Here is a 26,361-nt window from a genome sequence, read left to right as displayed (position 1 = left end):
GATATCTTGCTGAGGTCAGCAGCCAGGTATGAAGGTGTCGTATATTTAGAATGTAAGACAAGTGGGCTTTGATGCCCCATCGGCCACTGCTGATAAAGGAGCAAAACACAGACGGAAGACGAGGCTGACAAAGTTCAGTTTGGTGCTCAGGAACGCTTGGCTACCGGGGTGCGCCGTGCTAACAAAGATTGTGGCCGTCCACACTTCTTGTTTGATTTGCGTCTTTACACTTGTGGAGGGGCTGGGTGCGCAGTGCTAACAAGAAGTGTCGACGGCCACAATCTTTGCTAGTACAGCGCACCTCGGTAGCCAAGCGTTTTCTGTGTGCCAAACTGAACTTTGTCAGCCTCGTCTTTGCCTGTGTTTTGCTCCTTCTTCAGCACGGGGCGCTGGGGCATCAAAGCCCAATTGTCGATCTTACAAGAATGATTTTGTAAGCTTGAAATGCTTTTAGCTCTCATCCTTGATAAATGCAGGCAAACAATCTAGAAACCGGAAACATGGGGATGATCATCAGTGCACACCTCTCGGAAATGGGAAATTTTCTGTCCGAATAATATGAAGCAGAAAAAAAATTGCCTGCAGAGCAGCCCTAGGCACAATTTTAACCTGTGGCAGCTCGGAGCAGTATTGCTTAGCGATGGCTTTGTGGTCGAAATGCAGTTTTTGTTTGTGTTCTAGTTGTTGACATTTCATTATTTTGCAGAATTATTTCTTGCAACTCAGACAAAGTTCAAGAAGTGTAATGTGATAGTAAACTCAAAGTGCTTTAAAATCTCCTGGAGATGCCAATTAAAGGAACACTGAGGAGAAATTGCAGTTGGCTTGTATCGATAGAATATATAAGCTCCTGATCACAAAAACGCAACTCTTACTGAAAAACAAAGCTCTTGTAAAGTAGAAAATAGCAAGAACCAAAATACAGGTATCGCCGCCACAGGGCAATCTCGCAAGTACAAGCGTGATAACGTCATTGGACAAGAGACGCCACGTTGTAGGAATTTTCCTTCCTACATGAAGCTGCGAATCTGAGGCTGACAAAAGAAGGTTGCGCGGTTCAGTATTGAAGTAAGTTTTGTCTTAAAACCGATAGTGCACTTTTATCACACAAGGAAGACAGACAAAAGACAACCTGAATGTTGGAAGCAAAAAAAGCCGATGCTTGGCGGCTCCACAGGCGGCCAGGAAAGTTTCGACTTGTTATGGCGCTTCGCGTCTATGAGCTTTGTGTGCCTCATGGTTTTGTTTTTAACGCGTCTCGATTTACAAGTGCCGAACAGCTGAGGAACTCCGTGCCGCTTCAAGTGCTAGTTAACCTTTGAAGGAGCCTGTTAAGGCTGGTCAGGTGATTGCCGCGGTCGATGAAAAACCATGATGGCACAATGGTCGGTGATCATAAAAGGCAGTTAGCACTATAAAGAGCACTTGTGTCGTCGTACGCTCGCTTGGCGAAACATTCCCGGCTGTGCCAGTCAACTTCAAACTACTTAATGGAAATCATTTATTAGGGACGGGAGACAAGGTACAAGGCAGTTAAAAAAAATGATGGCCTAGCTGTGTTAGGCCAGGATATACGTAGCGAAAGCGCGGAGACTTCTGCAGCGGAAGATTGCACTCACTAGATGCGCCTTTATTCATGGTTAAATCTTGAACCGTCGTGGCGGAGTGGTAGAGTTTGCCTCAAACTACAATGGCCCTGGTTCGATTCCGAGCCTCGGCACAGGTTTTTTTTTTATTCAGTGAGTGGGTGGGGGGTTTCAGTGGCGCGCATAGATGCCGCCACCGAATACGTTGGTTAGCGGATAAGCGCAGGCTCTGTTAAAGGGGCAGTTAGGAGAACTCTATCAAATTATTTTTGTTAGCAAAATCTGATAGTTCGGCATTTCAAGGCATTGTTGCCGCCTGTCCGGGAGTGAAAGATGCATTTATTTCAAAGAAATTAGGATTCAAAGCTGAAAAAGTTTTTCTCGCCACTCCGATTCAAACTCGGGAACTTTATGACATCACGGCGCACTCTTATGACGCTACAGGACGCAGTGACGTGAAACGTGACGTACGCGCAGACGTGATTTCTCGCGGCTAGCAGTGTGGTCTACCAGCCGAAATGAAAGCTACTGCCGCCGCACGTTGAATGCATCTATCGGGGGTCGCTACTGTCGCTTCGTTTACGTTTGCACCGGCGTCTTGTCTGCGTTATGATCGATCCCGTTCCCGAACCTGACGACGAAGTTCTTGCAAAAACTCCGGCCTGCATTTCAGCGACCTCAGCCCCACAGAGCGTGCGATGTTTTTGAGGGAGCTCGGTTAGGTTAGGTGCCGGCGGGTTGTTTCCCCCTTCCGCCATGAGCAGCCGTTGCAAATCATATCATAACCCCAGTGCGGGGATTCACAAGGGGCCAGGGCAAGGTCGGTGAGTCGCGCCCATTGGAGGCTGGCCGGGGCTTAGGGGCGAGCGGATTGCGATTCCTTGAACGGCGCGGTTGCACGGTGCAGCAGGCGGCATCAAGGTCTCCCACGGTTGCAAGGGCCAGGTTATTTATCTTATTTTTTGCCATAAAAACGGATGGATACTCAAGGGCGCTTGCGTTTAAAGTTGGCGGCTTGAAAGTAAAGCCCACGCTTCATCGGCTTCCGCGCGTTTCCGGCGGTACGGGGTCTACTGGATCGGGCTCTCTCGCCCACTTGCATGTACCTTCATATGTGTACTGTGAATGGATTAAATTAGCCGAGAGCTCGAAAACAACAGCTGCGTCCAACTGCCGAAGCTATTGAATGACGTCACAACACGTACCTAGCCGCAGAGCTGAATCGGTCTGGCCGGGCCGGCGGTGGCTGGCGCACCCTCCGCAAAATAGAGACATGCTTAATGTCTCCGCCAGTGCGTTCAGAGTGCGCCGAAACTGCCGAACGCGTTGGCGGTCAAGCACAGTTGGAGCATAGAGGGTCTCGGTTTGGCCGATGTGACGTCGCCATGCAGCGCGCGCGCGCATTACTCCGGAGTGTAAACGCACCTTAACAGAGCCTGCGCTTAACAGCTAACCAACGTATTCAGTGGCGGCACCTATGGTAGCCACTGAAACACCCCGCCCACTCACAGAAAAAAAAAAAACCTGTGCCGAGGCTCAGAATCGAACAAGGGCCTTTCTAGTTTTAGGCGGAGACTCTACCACTCCGCCACGACGGCTCAAGGTTTAACTATGAATAAAGGCGCATCTAGTGATTGCACTCTTCCGATGCAGAAGTCTCCGCGCTTTCGCTACGTATATCCTGGCCTAACACAGGTAGGCCATCAATTTTTTTTAACTGCCTTGTACCTTGTCTCCCGTCCCTAATAAATGATTTCCGTTAAGTAGTTTGAAGTTGACTGGCACAGCCAAGAGTGTTTCGCCGGGCGAGCATGTGAAGACACAAGTGCCCTTTATACTGCGAACTGCCTTGCACGATCACCGACCATCGTGCCATGATAGTTTTTCATCGACCGTGGCGATGATTTGACCAGCCTTAACAGGCTCCTTCAAAGGTTAACTAGCACTTGAAGCGGTACTTGGAGTTCCTCTGCTCTTCGGCACTTGTAAATAGAGGTGCGTCAAAAACAAAACCTCGGGTCACGCAAAGCTCATAGACGCGAAGCGCCATAACAAATCGAAACTCTCGTGGCTGCCTGTGGCGCCCCCAAGCATTGGTTTTCTTTGCTTCCAACATTCAGGCTGTCTTTTGTCTGTGTTCCTGGTGTGATAAAAGTGCGCTATCGGTTTTAAAACAAAACTTACTTCAATATTGAACCGCGCAACCTTCTTTTGTCAGCCTCAGAGATTTAGCAGCTTCCATGTAAAAAGGAACATTCCTCCAAGGTGGCGTCTCTTGTCCTATGACGTCATCACGCTTGTACTTGCGAGATTGCCCTGTGGCGGCGATACCTGTGTTTTGGTCCTTGCTATTTTCTACCTTACAAGAGCTTTGTTTTCTGTAAGAGTTGCGTTTTTGTGATCTGGAGCTTGTATTCTATCGATACAAGGCAACTTCAATTTCTCCTCAGTGTCCCTTTAATGCGCGTTTATAGCCTGGCGTAACGCATGCGCGCGCACTGCACACCAACGTCACGTCGGCCAAAGCGAGACCCTCTATACTCCAACTGCGCTTGACCGGTGACGCGTTCGGCAGCTTAGGCGCACTCTGACCACATTGGCGGAGACTTAGAGCATGTCTCTATTTCGCGCCGAGTGCGCCAGCTGTGCCAGCCAGACCAGACTGATACGGTTCCGCGGCGAGGTGCGCGTTGTGACATCATTCAATAGCTTCGGTCGTTAAGCGGTGCTGTCCTTTCGAACTCTCGGCTAATTTAATCCATTCACAGTACACATCTGAAGGTACAGTACTCACGGATTGAAATAGGACATTCGGAGCGCTAGCCTTGCAGTGCCACGCAGGCATGTGGTAAACCACAGGCCGGCTGATTGGCTACTGGAATGAACAATTCTGCTTTGTAGATGTTCTCCCTCTCACGCCATACCACAATGCACCACCTTGGTTCCATGAGCGTCTACGGGCGGCGCTCCATGAAGCGACGGCCACGCGCTCCGAATGTCCTATTTCAATCCGTGAGTACTGTACATGCAAGTGGGCGAGAGAACCCGATCCAGTGGACCCTGCACCTCCGGAAATGCAGAGAAGCCGTTGAAGCGTCGGCCTTGCTTTCAAGCTGCCTACTTTAAATGCGAGCGCCCTTGAGTACCCATCTGTTTTTGTGGCAAAAAAATAAATAAATAACCTCGCCCTTGCAACCGTGGGAGACCTGGACGCCGTCTTCTGCACCGTGCAACCGCGCCGTTCAAGGAATCACAATCTGTTGACCCCTAAGCCCCGGCCAGCCTGCGATGGGCGCGACGCACTGACCTTGTCCTGGCCCCTCGCGACTCCCCGCACTGGGGTTATGATATTTAATTTGCAACGGCTGCTCATGGCGGAAGGGGGAACGACCCGCCAGCGCCTAACTAACCGTGCTCCCTCAAAGGCATCGCACGTTCTGTGGGGCAGAGGTCGCTGAAATGCAGGCCGGGGTTTTTGCGAGAACTTTGTCATCGGGCTCGGGAACGGGATCCATCGTAACGCTGGCAAGATGCTGGTGCAAACATAAACGAAGCAATGGTAGCGACCCCCGATAGATGCCTTCAACGTGTGGCGGCGGTAGCTTTCATTTTGGCTGCTGCTAGACCGCACCGCTAGCCGCGAGAAATCACGGAGTCTGCGTTTACGTCATGTTTTTTGTCACTGCGTCCTGTAACGTCATAAGAGTGCGCCGTGATGTCATAAGAGTTCCCGAGTTTGAATCGGAGTGGCGGGAAAAACTTTTTCAACTTCGAATGCAAATTTCTTTGAAATAAATGCATCTTTCGCTCTCGGACAAGCGGCAACAAAGCCATGAAATGCTGAACTATCAGATTTTGCTTACAAAAGAAATGTGATTGAGTTCTCTTCACTGTCCCTTTAATGTACCATGTACAGTCTAGGTCAAAAGTGTTAAGGCTACAGAATTCAGCTGCAGTGAAATCAATGTTCCTAGAATAATTCATGTAGCAGATCATTCAAAACTGTAGTCAAGCAGGAAGCTTCTGTATCGCAAGAAGAAACCTGCTAGCACTTCAAGGTCACTTGGTCTTTAATATTGCTGTAATGGCTCTGTTATGCGGCTGAAGCGAAAAGCCTTTGGCCTTAAGACTTCACCGACACTGTACATTACTCTTTTTGCAAATGCAAACACTTTGCACACTTTCCAGGCTTCCAATAGCATGGGTCCTGCTGCACCATGGAATCCAGGTGTTCTTGCTGAGGTCAATGGCCAGGTACGATGGCTTCTCATATTTAGAACTAGTTTGTAAGATTGGAATGCTTTTAGCTCTCGTTCTTGGCAACTGCAGGCAAACAATCTAGAAACTGTGGAAACGTATAGGGCTGAGGATCAGTGCACACCTCTCGGACACGTGGAATTTTCCATCCAAATGGCGTGGAGCGGAAAAAAATTGCCTGCGCAGGAGCCCCAGGCACAATTTGAACCTGTGACAGCTCAGGGCAGCTTTGCTTAATGAACTCTTAGATCACTAAGCCATGACCACAACCTTTCACCTTTCATGTTCTAATTAGCACAGCCTCTTGTGCTAAGATTTAATTGCTGTGTTTTAAATATTCATAATCTTTCATCTGTTCGTTCTGTGTTTCCGAATATTTGGCAGCATTACTGTTGCCAGGGTGCAGTGGAGCCTGAAGTAAAGATAAAAAGGCTCATCTATGTTGTCAAAGGCAGCTTATATGATTGCACTTAAACTCGACCTGGTGGCCCATCGTGCTGCTCACTCCGAAGAAGAGAGCGATGTGTCATGTTTTATCATTAGTAGCGTTTGCAAGGAAAACTGCCATTTTCTTAATGTTACATATAGGAGTCCTGAGGAATAGGATTTTAGCAGTTTTAATGTGGCAAATACTTCTCTCCCCAATCTGTTATAGGGCTTTATACAAAGCATATGTGCAGCTGTTTTATTGCAGATCCACCTCGGGAGCGGAAATTGTCAGTGCAGAGCGGTGGCGCTGGCTTCTTTCCCAAGGTCGAGACTTCCTGTTTTGCAAGGACGCCACAAAACTTTTGTGGGGTTCCCCACAAAAGTGACGCTCCTTCCTGGTGATGCTCCTTCCCCGAAGAGCCTTAGGGGAAAGAGCATTCAGGGAAGGATCATCACCGGCTCAGTATGCCGGCAATCGCTTAAGGCTGGTGGCATGCAGAAGCCTCGGATGAGCTCAGAAAAACTAGCATCTGTGGGCAGTAAGCCTGTTATTTAGGTACATTTCCTGACTGACAAAGGCATTTGTTTATTTAAGTGTGCATGACTTAAATACCTTTATTTTACAGCACATGCATGTCTTCAATTTTGTCATGATTAATACTCTTTCAGATGCATTTGATGCATACATCAAAGCTGCACAAGCTGCCGAGGATGAGAAAATGCGCAAAGCAGTTGAATTGCTACCTGGCGGACATGCTGAGGGACATCAAGTAATCATCGCCTGCATCTGCCCCTGTAGTCAATGGCTGTAGTCAGATAAAAATGATAAAATAAAGGCAGCAAGAAAAATTATTTCATTGACTGTAGCCTGGTATTTAGTGCTGGGATGCAGCATTTGCTGCACTGAAGGGTTGCAAGTTCATTCGGGTAGCCTACATATTCAGAGGTATTAACTATACACCAGAGTACGTGTTGCAAGGCCATTGTATCCCCATGTCGAGGCCCTCGTATCTGTACGAAGGTTACGTGGCCCTCGTATATACGAGGGACCGGAGTGACACGTATCCAATAGCGTATATATGAGGCACGTATCACCCGTATATAAGTGTTTCGCCATACGTGGAGAGAACGCGTATGCCATACGAGCACGTATTCATACGACCATATATGTGGACACATATCCAATAATTGCGTATATATGAGACACATTTAACACATATATACGAGATTTTTCAATAGGGTAGCTGTGCATCAGCGCAGGCTACTAATCAGATAGTTTTCACAACGCAGATGTTTGCCCTCGCTGTGAAACTTCTTTTCGATGCTCTGCCGTCTGCTTCCTGTGCATCGATTTCGACCGCCACCCCGAAGTTCCTTGGAAGAGGCCTTTTTGAACCGCCTGCCTGATCACCGTTGCTTCACCATCGCGTGCACTCATCGTCGCCAGAGGACATCATCTTGGACCATCAGAGGCCAGTGTCATCACCAAGAATATCATCTGAAAATTCTATCATCCATATAAAGCCCGTGCTGTCATCGCCGCCTGTCAGTGGGCTCGGTAGCTGTGCATCATCGCAGGCTACTAATTTATTATTTCGAAGATACTGCCGCCTTATTTGAGGCCTTAGGCAGGAGTAGGAAATAAGATAGAAACAAACATAACACAGCATAAAAAGCACTACAGAGCCATTTAACACAGTTTTCGCATAAAAAAATAATAAAAAATGTAGGCACATGAATTCTAATTGTAGACCATCGCGGTGGTAGGGAAAATCACAACAAACAAGTAAAACAGGTTATACTTCATCTGTTTCCAATAAAAGATTTACATACCTATGTTCTTTAGCGCCCTGCAGAATGACTCGGCTGATCGACTTTCCGCTGTGTTTGGAGACAGCAAGATCCAATCTCGGACCGTTCGTGGGAAATATGAATTTTTGAAACCATCGGTTTTATTAGAATATTCCTTTAACTTTTTTGAGTGATGCGATCGCGTTGAGCGTCTAGTGACTGGTTCAATGCACTCATTCTTTTCTACTCCTAGTTTCTCATGGTACAGTAAATACATGATCTTCAACCTTTCCCGATAGCGTCTGATTCGTAGTGGGTCCAAGCCAGCCTGTTTAACAAGTATGCTTGGTGAAGTGCGCCAGCTATAGGAACAGAAAATAAATCTTACCGATTTTCTTTGTATCCTCTGCAACTTATTGATATTTTGCTGGCTCCATGGATCCCATACAATACAGCTATATTCAAGGATTGGTCTAATGTAGGATTTATACGCTAGAAGTTTTATTTCTTGTCGACTGTTGCAAACATGTGCTCAGATATCCCAGTTTATGCATGGACTTTTTTGTGATGTAGGTTACGTGTTCATTTTATCTGAGGTCGGATGTTAGAATTACACATAAGTATTTTTAACTTAGTATAGTAGAGAGAACCTGTCCATTGATGCAGTATTTAAAGGGTGATGGTTGCCGTTGTCTGGTGACTGTCATTGCTACTGTTTTTGTTGTATTTACCTTCATTTGCCATGTCAAGCACCATGTTTCGATAGCGGTAAGTGAAGAATTTAGTACGGCCTGGTCTCTTGGGCTGTTAATTTCATTATAAAGGATGCAGTCGTCTGCAAACAACCTGATTTTCACCAGTATATTCGTTACTATGTCGTTAATAAAGATAAGAAAAATAACGGGCCGAGAACAGATCCCTGTGGGATGCCGGCACGAACAAGTGCCGGCCTTGGACACATTCCATCAATGAACACGCTTCGTTTCTTTGATGAAAGATATGCCTCTATCCATTGTAGCAGTGAGTCATTTTTTAATATCGGTTTTAATTTTAGAAGCAAGTTTTGGTGACACACGCGGTCAAATGCATTTTCGAAATCTAAGAAAATCATGTCAACATGGCCTTCCTCCTTTACTTCTGCTACTTTTCACAATTGCAGGTGTTTTTCCTCGCTGCGAAACTTCTTTTAGACGCTCTGCCGTATGCCTCCTCTACATAAATTTCGACAGCCTCCCCAAATATCCTTGGAAGAGGCCTTTTTCAACCGCCTGCATCATCACCGTTGGTTCCCCATCGCATTCACTCATGGTTGCCAGAGGATGTCATCTTGGACCATCAGAGGCCAGTGTTATCAACAGGAACATCATCTGAAAATTCTATCAGCCTTATAAAGCCCCTGCTCTCATCGCCACCGGCCTGTGGGCTCGGTAGCTGAGCATAAGCGAACGCTACTAATCAGACACATTTCACAATGCAGGTGTTTGCCCTCGCTGTGAAACTTCTTTTCGACGCTCTGCCGTCTGCCTCGTAGTGGCGCAGGCAGGAGCTTTTTGGTTTATGTTTTTTTTATGGCAGCTCCACCATACTTTTTGTACATCAGTATCGACTGCCGCCCCGAAGTTCCTTGGAAGAGGCTTTTTTCAACCGCCTGCCTCATAACCGTTGCTTCATCGTCTACGCTCATCGTCGCCAGAGGACGTCATCATGGACCATCAGAGACCAGTGTCATCACCAGGGACATCATCTGAACATTCTATCAGACACATAAAGCCCCTGCTGTCATCGCCGCCGGTCTGTGGGCTCGATATCTGTGCATCAGCTGCTTTTCACAATGCAGGTGTTTGCCCTCGCTGTAAAACTTCTTTTCGACGCTCTGCCGTCTGATTCCTGTTCATCGATTTCGACCACCACCCCGAAGATCCTTGGAAGAGGCCTTTTTCAACCGCCTGCCTCACCATCGTTGCTTCGCCATCGCCTACACTCATCGTCGCCAGAGGACGTCATCTTGAACCATCAGAGGCTAGTGTCATCCCCAAGAACATCATCAGAAAAATCTATCAGCAATATAAAGCCCGTGCTGCCACCGCCACCAGTCTGTGGGCTCGGTAGCTGTGCATCAGCGCAGGCTACTAATCAGATAGTTTTCACAATGCAGGTGTTTGCCCTCCCTGTGAAACTTTTCGACGCTCTGCCGTCTGCCTCCTGGTCATCAGTATCTACCGCCGCCCCGAAGTTCCTTGGAAGACGCTTTTTTCAACCGCCTGCCTCATCACCGTTGCTTCCTCATCGTCTACACTCATCGTCGCCAGAGGACATCATCTTGGACCATCAGAGGCCAGTGTCATCACCAAGAACATCATCTGAAAATTTTTCAGCGATATAAAGCCCGTGCTGCCATCGCCACCGGTCTGTGGCTCGGTAGCTGTGCATCAGCGCAGGCTACTAATCATAGTTTTCACAATGCAGGTGTTTGCCTCGCTGTAGAACTTCTTTTCGACGCTCTGCCGTCTGATTCCTGTTCATCGATTTCGACAGCCGCCCCGAAGATCCTTGGAAGAGGCCTTTTTCAACCGCCTGCCTCACCACCGTTGCTTCGCCATCGCCTACACTCATTGTCACCAGAGGACGACATCTTGAACCATCAGAGGCTAGTGTCATCCCCAAGAACATCATCGGAAAAATCTATCAGCAATATAAAGCCCGTGCTGCCACCGCCACCACTCTGTGGGCTCGGTAGCTGTGCATCAGCGCAGGCTACTAATCAGATGGTTTTCACAATGCAGGTGTTTGCCCTCCCTGTGAAACTTTTCGAAGCTCTGCCGTCTGCCTCCTGGTCATCAGTATCTACCGCCGCCCCGAAGTTAAATGGAAGAGGCCTTTTTCAACCGCCAGACTCATCACCGTTGCTTCCCCATCGCCTGCACTCATCGTCGCCAGAGGACATCATCTTGGACCATCAGAGGCCAGTGTCATCACCAAGAACATAATCAGAAAATTCTATCAGCAATGTAAAGCCCGTGCTGCCATCGTCACCGGTCTGTGGGCTCGGTAGCTGTGCATCAGCGCAGGCTACTAATCAGCTACTTTTCACAATGCAGGTATTTGCCCTCGCTGTGAAACTTCTTTTCGACGCTCCGCCGTCTGCCTCCTGTACATCTATTTCGACCGCCGCGCCGAAGTTCCTTAGAAGAGGTCTTTTTCAACCACCTGACTCATCACCATTGCTTCTCTATCGCCTGCACTCGTCGTCGCCAGAGGACGTCATCTTGGACCATCAGAGGCCAGTGTCATCACCTAGAATATCATCTGAAAATTCTATCAGCCATATAAAGCCCGTGCTGTCATCGCCGCCGATCTGTGGGCTCGGTAGCTGTATATCATCGCAGGCTACTAATTTATTATTTCGAAGATATTGCCAGCCTTATTTTAGGCCTTAGGCAGGAGTGCGAAATAAGATAGAAACAAAGATAACACAGCATAAAAAGCGCTACAGAACCATTTTAGCACAGTTTTCGCATAAAAAAGTAATAAAAGAAAAAATGTAGGCACATGAATGCTAATTGTAGACCATCGCGGTGGTAGGGAAAATCACAACAAATAAATAAAACAGGTTATACTTCATCTGTTTCCAAAAAAAGTTTTACATACCTATGTTTTTCTTTAGCGCGCTGCAGAATGACTCGGCCGATCGACGTTCCACTGTGTTTGGAGACAGCAAGTTCCAATTCCGGACCGTTCGAGGGAAATATGAATTCTTGAAACCATCAGTTTTACTAGAATATCCCTTTAATTTTTTTGAGTGGTGCGATCGCGTTGGGCGTCTAGTGACTGGTTCAATGTACTTATTCTTTTCTACTCCTAGTTTGTCATGGTACAGTAAATACATGATCTTCAACCTTTCCCGATAGCGTCTGATTCGTAGTGGGTCCAAGCCAGCCTGTTTAACAAGTATGCTTGGTGCAGTGCGCCAGCTATAGGAACTGAATATAAATCTTACCGATTTTCTTTGGATGCTCTCCAAATTATTGATATTTTGCTGGGTCCATGGATCCCATACAATACAGCTATATTCAAGAATTGGTCTAATGTAGGTTTTATAGGCTAGAAGTTTTATTTCTTGTGTTGACTGTTGCAAACATCTGCTCAGATATCCCAGTTTCTGCAAGGACTTTTTTGTGATGTAGGTTATGTGTTCATTCCATCTGAGGTGGGATGTTAGAATTACACCTACGTATTTGTAACTTCGTACAGAAGAGAGAACCTGTCCATTGATGCAGTATTTAAAGGGTAATGGTAGCCGTTTTCTGGTGACTGTCATTTCTACTGTTTTTTGTATTTATCTTCATTTGCCATATCAAGCACCATGTTTCGATAGCGGTAAGTGAAGAATTTATTACGGCCTGCTCTCTTGGGCTGTTAATTTCATTATAAAGGATACAGTCGTCTGCAAACAACCTGATTTTCACCGGTATATTCATTGCTATGTCGTTAATAAAGTTAAAAAAAAATAACGGGCTGAGAACAGATCCCTGTGGGATGCCGGAACGAACAAGTGCGGGCTTTGAACACATTCCATCAATGAACACGCTTTGTTTCCTTGGTGAAAGATATGCTTCTATCCATTGTAGCAGTGAGTCATTTTTTAATATCGGTTTTAATTTTAGAAGCAACTTTTGGTGACACACGCGGTCAAATGCCTTTTCGAAATCTAAAAAAATCATGTCAACTTGGCCTTGCTCTTTTACTTCCGCTACTTTTCACAATGCAGGTGTTTTTCCTCGCTGCGAAACTTCTTTTAGACGCTCCGCCGTCTGCCTCCTCTACATCAATTTCGACAGCCTCCCCAAAGTTCCTTGGACGAGGCCTTAATCAACCGCCTGCCTCATCATCGTTGCTTCCCCATCGCATACACTCGTCGTTACCAGAGGACGTCATCTTGGACCATCAGAGGCCAGTGTCATCAACAGGAACATCATCTGAAAATTCGATCAGCCACACAAACCCCTGCTGTCATCGCCACCGGTCTGTGGGCTCGGTAGCTGTGCATCAGCGCAGGCTAATAATCAGATACTTTTCACAATGCAGGTGTTTGCCCTTGCTGTGGAACTTCTTTTCGACGCTCCGCCGTCTGCCTCCTGTACATCAGTACCGACTGCTGCCCCAAAGTTCCTTGGAAGAGGTCTTTTTCAACCGCCTGCCTCATCACCGTTGCTTCCTCATCGCCTACACTCATTGTCGCCAGAGGACGCCATCTGGGACCTTCAGAGGCTAGTGTCATCCGCAAGAACATCATCTGAAAATTCTATCAGCCATACAAACCCCTGCTGTCATCGCCACCGGTCTGTGGGCTCGGTATCTGTGCATCAGTGGAGGCTACTAAGCTACTTTTCACAATGCAGGTGTTTGCCCTCGCTGTAAAACATCTTTTCGACGCTCTGCCGTCTGCTTCCTGTACATCGATTGCGACCACCGCCCCGAAGATCCTTGGAAGAGGCCTTTTTCAACAGCCTGGCTCACCACCGTTGCTTCCCCATCGCCTACACACATTGTCACCGGAGGACGTCATCTTGAACCATCAGAGGCTAGTGTTATCCCCAAGAACATCATCTGAAAATTCTATCAGCCATACATATCCCTGCTGTCATCGCCGCCGGTCTGTGTTATCCCCAAGAACATCATCTGAAAATTCTATCAGCCATACATATCCCTGCTGTCATCGCCGCCGGTCTGTGGGCTTGGTAGCTGTGCATCAGCGCAGACTACTAATCAGCTCCTTTTCACAATGCAGGTGTTTTTCCCTCGCTGTGAAACTTCTTTTCGACGCTCTGCCGTCTGCTTCCTGTACATCGATTTCGACCGCCGCCCCGAAGTTTCTCGGAAGAGGGTTTTTTCAACCGCCTGCCTCATCGCCGTTGCTTCCTCATCGCCTACACTCATCGTCGCCAGAGGACGTCATCTTGGACCATCAGAGGCCAGTGTCATCCCCAAGAACATCATCTGAAAATTCTATCAGCAATATAAAGCCCGTGCTGCCATCAACCTCGCCTACACTCATCGTCGCCAGAGGACGTCATCTTGGATCATCAGAGGCCAGTGTCATCCCCAAGAACAACATCTGAAAATTCTATCAGCAATATAAAGCCCGTGCTGTCATCGCCACCGGTCAGTGGGCTCGGTAGCTGTGCATCAGCGCAGGCTACTAATCAGATAGTTTTCACAATGCAGGTGTTTGCCCTCGCTGTGAAACTTCTTTTCGACGCTCTGCAGTATCGACCGCCGCCCCGAAGTACCTCGGAAGAGGCTTTTTTCAAACGCCTGCCTCATTACCGTTGATTCCCCATCGTCTACACTCATCGTCGCCAGAGGACGTCATCTTGGACCATCAGAGGCCAGTGTCATCCCCAAGAACATCATCTGAAAATTCTATCAGCAATATAAAGCCCGTGCTGCCATCGCCATCGCCTACACTCATCGTCGCTAGAGGACGTCATCTTGGACCATCAGAGGCCAGTGTCATCACCAAGAACATAATCAGAAAATCTAACAGCAATATAAAGCCCGTGCTGTCATCGCCACCGGTCTGTGCGCTCGGTATCTTTGCATCAGCGGAGGCTACTAATCAGCTACTTTTCACAATGCAGGTGTTTCCCTCACTGTAAAACTTCTTTTCGACGCTCTGCCGTCTGCTTCCTGTACATCGATTTCGACCACCGCCCCGAAGATCCTTGGAAGAGGCCTTTTTCAACCGCCTGCCTCATCACCGTTGCTTCCTCATCGTCTACACTCATCGTCGCCAGAGGACATCATCTTGGACCATCAGAGGCCAGTGTCATCACCAAGAACATCATCTGAAAATTTTTCAGCGATATAAAGCCCGTGCTGCCATCGCCACCGGTCTGTGGCTCGGTAGCTGTGCATCAGCGCAGGCTACTAATCATAGTTTTCACAATGCAGGTGTTTGCCTCGCTGTAGAACTTTTTTTCGACGCTCTGCCGTCTGATTCCTGTTCATCGATTTCGACAGCCGCCCCGAAGATCCTTGGAAGAGGCCTTTTTCAACAGCCTGCCTCACCACCGTTGCTTCGCCATCGCCTACACTCATTGTCACCAGAGGAAGACATCTTGAACCATCAGAGGCTAGTGTCATCCCCAAGAACATCATCGGAAAAATCTATCAGCAATATAAAGCCCGTGCTGCCACCGCCACCAATCTGTGGGCTCGGTAGCTGTGCATCAGCGCAGGCTACTAATCAGATGGTTTTCACAATGCAGGTGTTTGCCCTCCCTGTGAAACTTTTCGAAGCTCTGCCGTCTGCCTCCTGGTCATCAGTATCTACCGCCGCCCCGAAGTTAAATGGAAGAGGCCTTTTTCAACCGCCAGACTCATCACCGTTGCTTCCCCATCGCCTGCACTCATCGTCGCCAGAGGACATCATCTTGGACCATCAGAGGCCAGTGTCATCACCAAGAACATAATCAGAAAATTCTATCAGCAATGTAAAGCCCGTGCTGCCATCGTCACCGGTCTGTGGGCTCGGTAGCTGTGCATCAGCGCAGGCTACTAATCAGCTACTTTTCACAATGCAGGTATTTGCCCTCGCTGTGAAACTTCTTTTCGACGCTCCGCCGTCTGCCTCCTGTACATCTATTTCGACCGCCACGCCGAAGTTCCTTAGAAGAGGTCTTTTTCAACCACCTGACTCATCACCATTGCTTCTCTATCGCCTGCACTCGTCGTCGCCAGAGGACGTCATCTTGGACCATCAGAGGCCAGTGTCATCACCTAGAATATCATCTGAAAATTCTATCAGCCATATAAAGCCCGTGCTGTCATCGCCGCCGATCTGTGGGCTCGGTAGCTGTATATCATCGCAGGCTACTAATTTATTATTTCGAAGATATTGCCAGCCTTATTTTAGGCCTTAGGCAGGAGTGCGAAATAAGATAGAAACAAAGATAACACAGCATAAAAAGCGCTACAGAACCATTTTAGCACAGTTTTCGCATAAAAAAGTAATAAAAGAAAAAATGTAGGCACATGAATGCTAATTGTAGACCATCGCGGTGGTAGGGAAAATCACAACAAATAAATAAAACAGGTTATACTTCATCTGTTTCCAAAAAAAGTTTTACATACCTATGTTTTTCTTTAGCGCGCTGCAGAATGACTCGGCCGATCGACGTTCCACTGTGTTTGGAGACAGCAAGTTCCAATTCCGGACCGTTCGAGGGAAATATGAATTCTTGAAACCATCAGTTTTACTAGAATATCCCTTTAATTTTTTTGAGTGGTGCGATCGCGTTGGGCGTCTAGTGACTGGTTCAATGTACTTATTCTTTTCTACTCCTAGTTTGTCATGGTACAGTAAATACATGATCTTCAACCTTTCCCGATAGCGTCTGATTCGTAGTGGGTCCAAGCCAGCCTGTTTAACAAGTATGCTTGGTGCAGTGCGCCAGCTATAGGAACTGAATATAAATCTTACCGATTTTCTTTGGATGCTCTCCAAATTATTGATATTTTGCTGGGTCCATGGATCCCATACAATACAGCTATATTCAAGAATTGGTCTAATGTAGGTTTTATAGGCTAGAAGTTTTATTTCTTGTGTTGACTGTTGCAAACATCTGCTCAGATATCCCAGTTTCTGCAAGGACTTTTTTGTGATGTAGGTTATGTGTTCATTCCATCTGAGGTGGGATGTTAGAATTACACCTACGTATTTGTAACTTCGTACAGAAGAGAGAACCTGTCCATTGATGCAGTATTTAAAGGGTAATGGTAGCCGTTTTCTGGTGACTGTCATTTCTACTGTTTTTTGTATTTATCTTCATTTGCCATATCAAGCACCATGTTTCGATAGCGGTAAGTGAAGAATTTATTACGGCCTGCTCTCTTGGGCTGTTAATTTCATTATAAAGGATACAGTCGTCTGCAAACAACCTGATTTTCACCGGTATATTCATTGCTATGTCGTTAATAAAGTTAAAAAAAAATAACGGGCTGAGAACAGATCCCTGTGGGATGCCGGAACGAACAAGTGCGGGCCTTGAACACATTCCATCAATGAACACGCTTTGTTTCCTTGGTGAAAGATATGCTTCTATCCATTGTAGCAGTGAGTCATTTTTTAATATCGGTTTTAATTTTAGAAGCAACTTTTGGTGACACACGCGGTCAAATGCCTTTTCGAAATCTAAAAAAATCATGTCAACTTGGCCTTGCTCTTTTACTTCCGCTACTTTTCACAATGCAGGTGTTTTTCCTCGCTGCGAAACTTCTTTTAGACGCTCCGCCGTCTGCCTCCTCTACATCAATTTCGACAGCCTCCCCAAAGTTCCTTGGACGAGGCCTTAATCAACCGCCTGCCTCATCATCGTTGCTTCCCCATCGCATACACTCGTCGTTACCAGAGGACGTCATCTTGGACCATCAGAGGCCAGTGTCATCAACAGGAACATCATCTGAAAATTCGATCAGCCATACAAACCCCTGCTGTCATCGCCACCGGTCTGTGGGCTCGGTAGCTGTGCATCAGCGCAGGCTAATAATCAGATACTTTTCACAATGCAGGTGTTTGCCCTTGCTGTGGAACTTCTTTTCGACGCTCCGCCGTCTGCCTCCTGTACATCAGTACCGACTGCTGCCCCAAAGTTCCTTGGAAGAGGTCTTTTTCAACCGCCTGCCTCATCACCGTTGCTTCCTCATCGCCTACACTCATTGTCGCCAGAGGACGCCATCTGGGACCTTCAGAGGCTAGTGTCATCCGCAAGAACATCATCTGAAAATTCTATCAGCCATACAAACCCCTGCTGTCATCGCCACCGGTCTGTGGGCTCGGTATCTGTGCATCAGTGGAGGCTACTAAGCTACTTTTCACAATGCAGGTGTTTGCCCTCGCTGTAAAACATCTTTTCGACGCTCTGCCGTCTGCTTCCTGTACATCGATTGCGACCACCGCCCCGAAGATCCTTGGAAGAGGCCTTTTTCAACAGCCTGGCTCACCACCGTTGCTTCCCCATCGCCTACACACATTGTCACCGGAGGACGTCATCTTGAACCATCAGAGGCTAGTGTTATCCCCAAGAACATCATCTGAAAATTCTATCAGCCATACATATCCCTGCTGTCATCGCCGCCGGTCTGTGTTATCCCCAAGAACATCATCTGAAAATTCTATCAGCCATACATATCCCTGCTGTCATCGCCGCCGGTCTGTGGGCTTGGTAGCTGTGCATCAGCGCAGACTACTAATCAGCTCCTTTTCACAATGCAGGTGTTTTTCCCTCGCTGTGAAACTTCTTTTCGACGCTCTGCCGTCTGCTTCCTGTACATCGATTTCGACCGCCGCCCCGAAGTTTCTCGGAAGAGGGTTTTTTCAACCGCCTGCCTCATCGCCGTTGCTTCCTCATCGCCTACACTCATCGTCGCCAGAGGACGTCATCTTGGACCATCAGAGGCCAGTGTCATCCCCAAGAACATCATCTGAAAATTCTATCAGCAATATAAAGCCCGTGCTGCCATCAACCTCGCCTACACTCATCGTCGCCAGAGGACGTCATCTTGGATCATCAGAGGCCAGTGTCATCCCCAAGAACAACATCTGAAAATTCTATCAGCAATATAAAGCCCGTGCTGTCATCGCCACCGGTCAGTGGGCTCGGTAGCTGTGCATCAGCGCAGGCTACTAATCAGATAGTTTTCACAATGCAGGTGTTTGCCCTCGCTGTGAAACTTCTTTTCGACGCTCTGCAGTATCGACCGCCGCCCCGAAGTACCTCGGAAGAGGCTTTTTTCAAACGCCTGCCTCATTACCGTTGATTCCCCATCGTCTACACTCATCGTCGCCAGAGGACGTCATCTTGGACCATCAGAGGCCAGTGTCATCCCCAAGAACATCATCTGAAAATTCTATCAGCAATATAAAGCCCGTGCTGCCATCGCCATCGCCTACACTCATCGTCGCTAGAGGACGTCATCTTGGACCATCAGAGGCCAGTGTCATCACCAAGAACATAATCAGAAAATCTAACAGCAATATAAAGCCCGTGCTGTCATCGCCACCGGTCTGTGCGCTCGGTATCTTTGCATCAGCGGAGGCTACTAATCAGCTACTTTTCACAATGCAGGTGTTTCCCTCACTGTAAAACTTCTTTTCGACGCTCTGCCGTCTGCTTCCTGTACATCGATTTCGACCACCGCCCCGAAGATCCTTGGAAGAGGCCTTTTTCAACCGCCTGCCTCATCACCGTTGCTTCCTCATCGTCTACACTCATCGTCGCCAGAGGACATCATCTTGGACCATCAGAGGCCAGTGTCATCACCAAGAACATCATCTGAAAATTTTTCAGCGATATAAAGCCCGTGCTGCCATCGCCACCGGTCTGTGGCTCGGTAGCTGTGCATCAGCGCAGGCTACTAATCATAGTTTTCACAATGCAGGTGTTTGCCTCGCTGTAGAACTTTTTTTCGACGCTCTGCCGTCTGATTCCTGTTCATCGATTTCGACAGCCGCCCCGAAGATCCTTGGAAGAGGCCTTTTTCAACCGCCTGCCTCACCACCGTTGCTTCGCCATCGCCTACACTCATTGTCACCAGAGGACGACATCTTGAACCATCAGAGGCTAGTGTCATCCCCAAGAACATCATCGGAAAAATCTATCAGCAATATAAAGCCCGTGCTGCCACCGCCACCAATCTGTGGGCTCGGTAGCTGTGCATCAGCGCAGGCTACTAATCAGATGGTTTTCACAATGCAGGTGTTTGCCCTCCCTGTGAAACTTTTCGAAGCTCTGCCGTCTGCCTCCTGGTCATCAGTATCTACCGCCGCCCCGAAGTTAAATGGAAGAGGCCTTTTTCAACCGCCAGACTCATCACCGTTGCTTCCCCATCGCCTGCACTCATCGTCGCCAGAGGACATCATCTTGGACCATCAGAGGCCAGTGTCATCACCAAGAACATAATCAGAAAATTCTATCAGCAATGTAAAGCCCGTGCTGCCATCGTCACCGGTCTGTGGGCTCGGTAGCTGTGCATCAGCGCAGGCTACTAATCAGCTACTTTTCACAATGCAGGTATTTGCCCTCGCTGTGAAACTTCTTTTCGACGCTCCGCCGTCTGCCTCCTGTACATCTATTTCGACCGCCGCGCCGAAGTTCCTTAGAAGAGGTCTTTTTCAACCACCTGACTCATCACCATTGCTTCTCTATCGCCTGCACTCGTCGTCGCCAGAGGACGTCATCTTGGACCATCAGAGGCCAGTGTCATCACCTAGAATATCATCTGAAAATTCTATCAGCCATATAAAGCCCGTGCTGTCATCGCCGCCGATCTGTGGGCTCGGTAGCTGTATATCATCGCAGGCTACTAATTTATTATTTCGAAGATATTGCCAGCCTTATTTTAGGCCTTAGGCAGGAGTGCGAAATAAGATAGAAACAAAGATAACACAGCATAAAAAGCGCTACAGAACCATTTTAGCACAGTTTTCGCATAAAAAAGTAATAAAAGAAAAAATGTAGGCACATGAATGCTAATTGTAGACCATCGCGGTGGTAGGGAAAATCACAACAAATAAATAAAACAGGTTATACTTCATCTGTTTCCAAAAAAAGTTTTACATACCTATGTTTTTCTTTAGCGCGCTGCAGAATGACTCGGCCGATCGACGTTCCACTGTGTTTGGAGACAGCAAGTTCCAATTCCGGACCGTTCGAGGGAAATATGAATTCTTGAAACCATCAGTTTTACTAGAATATCCCTTTAATTTTTTTGAGTGGTGCGATCGCGTTGGGCGTCTAGTGACTGGTTCAATGTACTTATTCTTTTCTACTCCTAGTTTGTCATGGTACAGTAAATACATGATCTTCAACCTTTCCCGATAGCGTCTGATTCGTAGTGGGTCCAAGCCAGCCTGTTTAACAAGTATGCTTGGTGCAGTGCGCCAGCTATAGGAACTGAATATAAATCTTACCGATTTTCTTTGGATGCTCTCCAAATTATTGATATTTTGCTGGGTCCATGGATCCCATACAATACAGCTATATTCAAGAATTGGTCTAATGTAGGTTTTATAGGCTAGAAGTTTTATTTCTTGTGTTGACTGTTGCAAACATCTGCTCAGATATCCCAGTTTCTGCAAGGACTTTTTTGTGATGTAGGTTATGTGTTCATTCCATCTGAGGTGGGATGTTAGAATTACACCTACGTATTTGTAACTTCGTACAGAAGAGAGAACCTGTCCATTGATGCAGTATTTAAAGGGTAATGGTAGCCGTTTTCTGGTGACTGTCATTTCTACTGTTTTTTGTATTTATCTTCATTTGCCATATCAAGCACCATGTTTCGATAGCGGTAAGTGAAGAATTTATTACGGCCTGCTCTCTTGGGCTGTTAATTTCATTATAAAGGATACAGTCGTCTGCAAACAACCTGATTTTCACCGGTATATTCATTGCTATGTCGTTAATAAAGTTAAAAAAAATAACGGGCTGAGAACAGATCCCTGTGGGATGCCGGAACGAACAAGTGCGGGCCTTGAACACATTCCATCAATGAACACGCTTTGTTTCCTTGGTGAAAGATATGCTTCTATCCATTGTAGCAGTGAGTCATTTTTTAATATCGGTTTTAATTTTAGAAGCAACTTTTGGTGACACACGCGGTCAAATGCCTTTTCGAAATCTAAAAAAATCATGTCAACTTGGCCTTGCTCTTTTACTTCCGCTACTTTTCACAATGCAGGTGTTTTTCCTCGCTGCGAAACTTCTTTTAGACGCTCCGCCGTCTGCCTCCTCTACATCAATTTCGACAGCCTCCCCAAAGTTCCTTGGACGAGGCCTTAATCAACCGCCTGCCTCATCATCGTTGCTTCCCCATCGCATACACTCGTCGTTACCAGAGGACGTCATCTTGGACCATCAGAGGCCAGTGTCATCAACAGGAACATCATCTGAAAATTCGATCAGCCATACAAACCCCTGCTGTCATCGCCACCGGTCTGTGGGCTCGGTAGCTGTGCATCAGCGCAGGCTAATAATCAGATACTTTTCACAATGCAGGTGTTTGCCCTTGCTGTGGAACTTCTTTTCGACGCTCCGCCGTCTGCCTCCTGTACATCAGTACCGACTGCTGCCCCAAAGTTCCTTGGAAGAGGTCTTTTTCAACCGCCTGCCTCATCACCGTTGCTTCCTCATCGCCTACACTCATTGTCGCCAGAGGACGCCATCTGGGACCTTCAGAGGCTAGTGTCATCCGCAAGAACATCATCTGAAAATTCTATCAGCCATACAAACCCCTGCTGTCATCGCCACCGGTCTGTGGGCTCGGTATCTGTGCATCAGTGGAGGCTACTAAGCTACTTTTCACAATGCAGGTGTTTGCCCTCGCTGTAAAACATCTTTTCGACGCTCTGCCGTCTGCTTCCTGTACATCGATTGCGACCACCGCCCCGAAGATCCTTGGAAGAGGCCTTTTTCAACAGCCTGGCTCACCACCGTTGCTTCCCCATCGCCTACACACATTGTCACCGGAGGACGTCATCTTGAACCATCAGAGGCTAGTGTTATCCCCAAGAACATCATCTGAAAATTCTATCAGCCATACATATCCCTGCTGTCATCGCCGCCGGTCTGTGTTATCCCCAAGAACATCATCTGAAAATTCTATCAGCCATACATATCCCTGCTGTCATCGCCGCCGGTCTGTGGGCTTGGTAGCTGTGCATCAGCGCAGACTACTAATCAGCTCCTTTTCACAATGCAGGTGTTTTTCCCTCGCTGTGAAACTTCTTTTCGACGCTCTGCCGTCTGCTTCCTGTACATCGATTTCGACCGCCGCCCCGAAGTTTCTCGGAAGAGGGTTTTTTCAACCGCCTGCCTCATCGCCGTTGCTTCCTCATCGCCTACACTCATCGTCGCCAGAGGACGTCATCTTGGACCATCAGAAGCCAGTGTCATCCCCAAGAACATCATCTGAAAATTCTATCAGCAATATAAAGCCCGTGCTGCCATCAACCTCGCCTACACTCATCGTCGCCAGAGGACGTCATCTTGGATCATCAGAGGCCAGTGTCATCCCCAAGAACAACATCTGAAAATTCTATCAGCAATATAAAGCCCGTGCTGTCATCGCCACCGGTCAGTGGGCTCGGTAGCTGTGCATCAGCGCAGGCTACTAATCAGATAGTTTTCACAATGCAGGTGTTTGCCCTCGCTGTGAAACTTCTTTTCGACGCTCTGCAGTATCGACCGCCGCCCCGAAGTACCTCGGAAGAGGCTTTTTTCAAACGCCTGCCTCATTACCGTTGATTCCCCATCGTCTACACTCATCGTCGCCAGAGGACGTCATCTTGGACCATCAGAGGCCAGTGTCATCCCCAAGAACATCATCTGAAAATGCTATCAGCAATATAAAGCCCGTGCTGCCATCGCCATCGCCTACACTCATCGTCGCTAGAGGACGTCATCTTGGACCATCAGAGGCCAGTGTCATCACCAAGAACATAATCAGAAAATCTAACAGCAATATAAAGCCCGTGCTGTCATCGCCACCGGTCTGTGCGCTCGGTATCTTTGCATCAGCGGAGGCTACTAATCAGCTACTTTTCACAATGCAGGTGTTTCCCTCACTGTAAAACTTCTTTTCGACGCTCTGCCGTCTGCTTCCTGTACATCGATTTCGACCACCGCCCCGAAGATCCTTGGAAGAGGCCTTTTTCAACCGCCTGCCTCATCACCGTTGCTTCCTCATCGTCTACACTCATCGTCGCCAGAGGACATCATCTTGGACCATCAGAGGCCAGTGTCATCACCAAGAACATCATCTGAAAATTTTTCAGCGATATAAAGCCCGTGCTGCCATCGCCACCGGTCTGTGGCTCGGTAGCTGTGCATCAGCGCAGGCTACTAATCATAGTTTTCACAATGCAGGTGTTTGCCTCGCTGTAGAACTTTTTTTCGACGCTCTGCCGTCTGATTCCTGTTCATCGATTTCGACAGCCGCCCCGAAGATCCTTGGAAGAGGCCTTTTTCAACCGCCTGCCTCACCACCGTTGCTTCGCCATCGCCTACACTCATTGTCACCAGAGGACGACATCTTGAACCATCAGAGGCTAGTGTCATCCCCAAGAACATCATCGGAAAAATCTATCAGCAATATAAAGCCCGTGCTGCCACCGCCACCAATCTGTGGGCTCGGTAGCTGTGCATCAGCGCAGGCTACTAATCAGATGGTTTTCACAATGCAGGTGTTTGCCCTCCCTGTGAAACTTTTCGAAGCTCTGCCGTCTGCCTCCTGGTCATCAGTATCTACCGCCGCCCCGAAGTTAAATGGAAGAGGCCTTTTTCAACCGCCAGACTCATCACCGTTGCTTCCCCATCGCCTGCACTCATCGTCGCCAGAGGACATCATCTTGGACCATCAGAGGCCAGTGTCATCACCAAGAACATAATCAGAAAATTCTATCAGCAATGTAAAGCCCGTGCTGCCATCGTCACCGGTCTGTGGGCTCGGTAGCTGTGCATCAGCGCAGGCTACTAATCAGCTACTTTTCACAATGCAGGTATTTGCCCTCGCTGTGAAACTTCTTTTCGACGCTCCGCCGTCTGCCTCCTGTACATCTATTTCGACCGCCGCGCCGAAGTTCCTTAGAAGAGGTCTTTTTCAACCACCTGACTCATCACCATTGCTTCTCTATCGCCTGCACTCGTCGTCGCCAGAGGACGTCATCTTGGACCATCAGAGGCCAGTGTCATCACCTAGAATATCATCTGAAAATTCTATCAGCCATATAAAGCCCGTGCTGTCATCGCCGCCGATCTGTGGGCTCGGTAGCTGTATATCATCGCAGGCTACTAATTTATTATTTCGAAGATATTGCCAGCCTTATTTTAGGCCTTAGGCAGGAGTGCGAAATAAGATAGAAACAAAGATAACACAGCATAAAAAGCGCTACAGAACCATTTTAGCACAGTTTTCGCATAAAAAAGTAATAAAAGAAAAAATGTAGGCACATGAATGCTAATTGTAGACCATCGCGGTGGTAGGGAAAATCACAACAAATAAATAAAACAGGTTATACTTCATCTGTTTCCAAAAAAAGTTTTACATACCTATGTTTTTCTTTAGCGCGCTGCAGAATGACTCGGCCGATCGACGTTCCACTGTGTTTGGAGACAGCAAGTTCCAATTCCGGACCGTTCGAGGGAAATATGAATTCTTGAAACCATCAGTTTTACTAGAATATCCCTTTAATTTTTTTGAGTGGTGCGATCGCGTTGGGCGTCTAGTGACTGGTTCAATGTACTTATTCTTTTCTACTCCTAGTTTGTCATGGTACAGTAAATACATGATCTTCAACCTTTCCCGATAGCGTCTGATTCGTAGTGGGTCCAAGCCAGCCTGTTTAACAAGTATGCTTGGTGCAGTGCGCCAGCTATAGGAACTGAATATAAATCTTACCGATTTTCTTTGGATGCTCTCCAAATTATTGATATTTTGCTGGGTCCATGGATCCCATACAATACAGCTATATTCAAGAATTGGTCTAATGTAGGTTTTATAGGCTAGAAGTTTTATTTCTTGTGTTGACTGTTGCAAACATCTGCTCAGATATCCCAGTTTCTGCAAGGACTTTTTTGTGATGTAGGTTATGTGTTCATTCCATCTGAGGTGGGATGTTAGAATTACACCTACGTATTTGTAACTTCGTACAGAAGAGAGAACCTGTCCATTGATGCAGTATTTAAAGGGTAATGGTAGCCGTTTTCTGGTGACTGTCATTTCTACTGTTTTTTGTATTTATCTTCATTTGCCATATCAAGCACCATGTTTCGATAGCGGTAAGTGAAGAATTTATTACGGCCTGCTCTCTTGGGCTGTTAATTTCATTATAAAGGATACAGTCGTCTGCAAACAACCTGATTTTCACCGGTATATTCATTGCTATGTCGTTAATAAAGTTAAAAAAAAATAACGGGCTGAGAACAGATCCCTGTGGGATGCCGGAACGAACAAGTGCGGGCCTTGAACACATTCCATCAATGAACACGCTTTGTTTCCTTGGTGAAAGATATGCTTCTATCCATTGTAGCAGTGAGTCATTTTTTAATATCGGTTTTAATTTTAGAAGCAACTTTTGGTGACACACGCGGTCAAATGCCTTTTCGAAATCTAAAAAAATCATGTCAACTTGGCCTTGCTCTTTTACTTCCGCTACTTTTCACAATGCAGGTGTTTTTCCTCGCTGCGAAACTTCTTTTAGACGCTCCGCCGTCTGCCTCCTCTACATCAATTTCGA

The 26,361-nt window shown here is 47.2% G+C and overlaps 1 long non-coding RNA gene across 1 annotated transcript in view; it reads right to left on the bottom strand.

Moving 5' to 3' along the window:
- LOC144119436 (uncharacterized) overlaps positions 1 to 26,361 on the bottom strand; it is a 621,994-nt gene that overhangs the window by 547,056 nt on the left and 48,577 nt on the right. The gene's annotated exons all lie outside the window — the stretch shown is intronic.

This window comes from Amblyomma americanum, chromosome 2 (assembly GCF_052857255.1).
Source record: "Amblyomma americanum isolate KBUSLIRL-KWMA chromosome 2, ASM5285725v1, whole genome shotgun sequence".
Classification (NCBI taxonomy): Eukaryota; Metazoa; Arthropoda; class Arachnida; order Ixodida; family Ixodidae; genus Amblyomma; species Amblyomma americanum.
The sequence above is the reverse complement of the archived record's forward strand: the minus strand, read 5'-3'. Positions and strand labels throughout refer to the sequence as shown.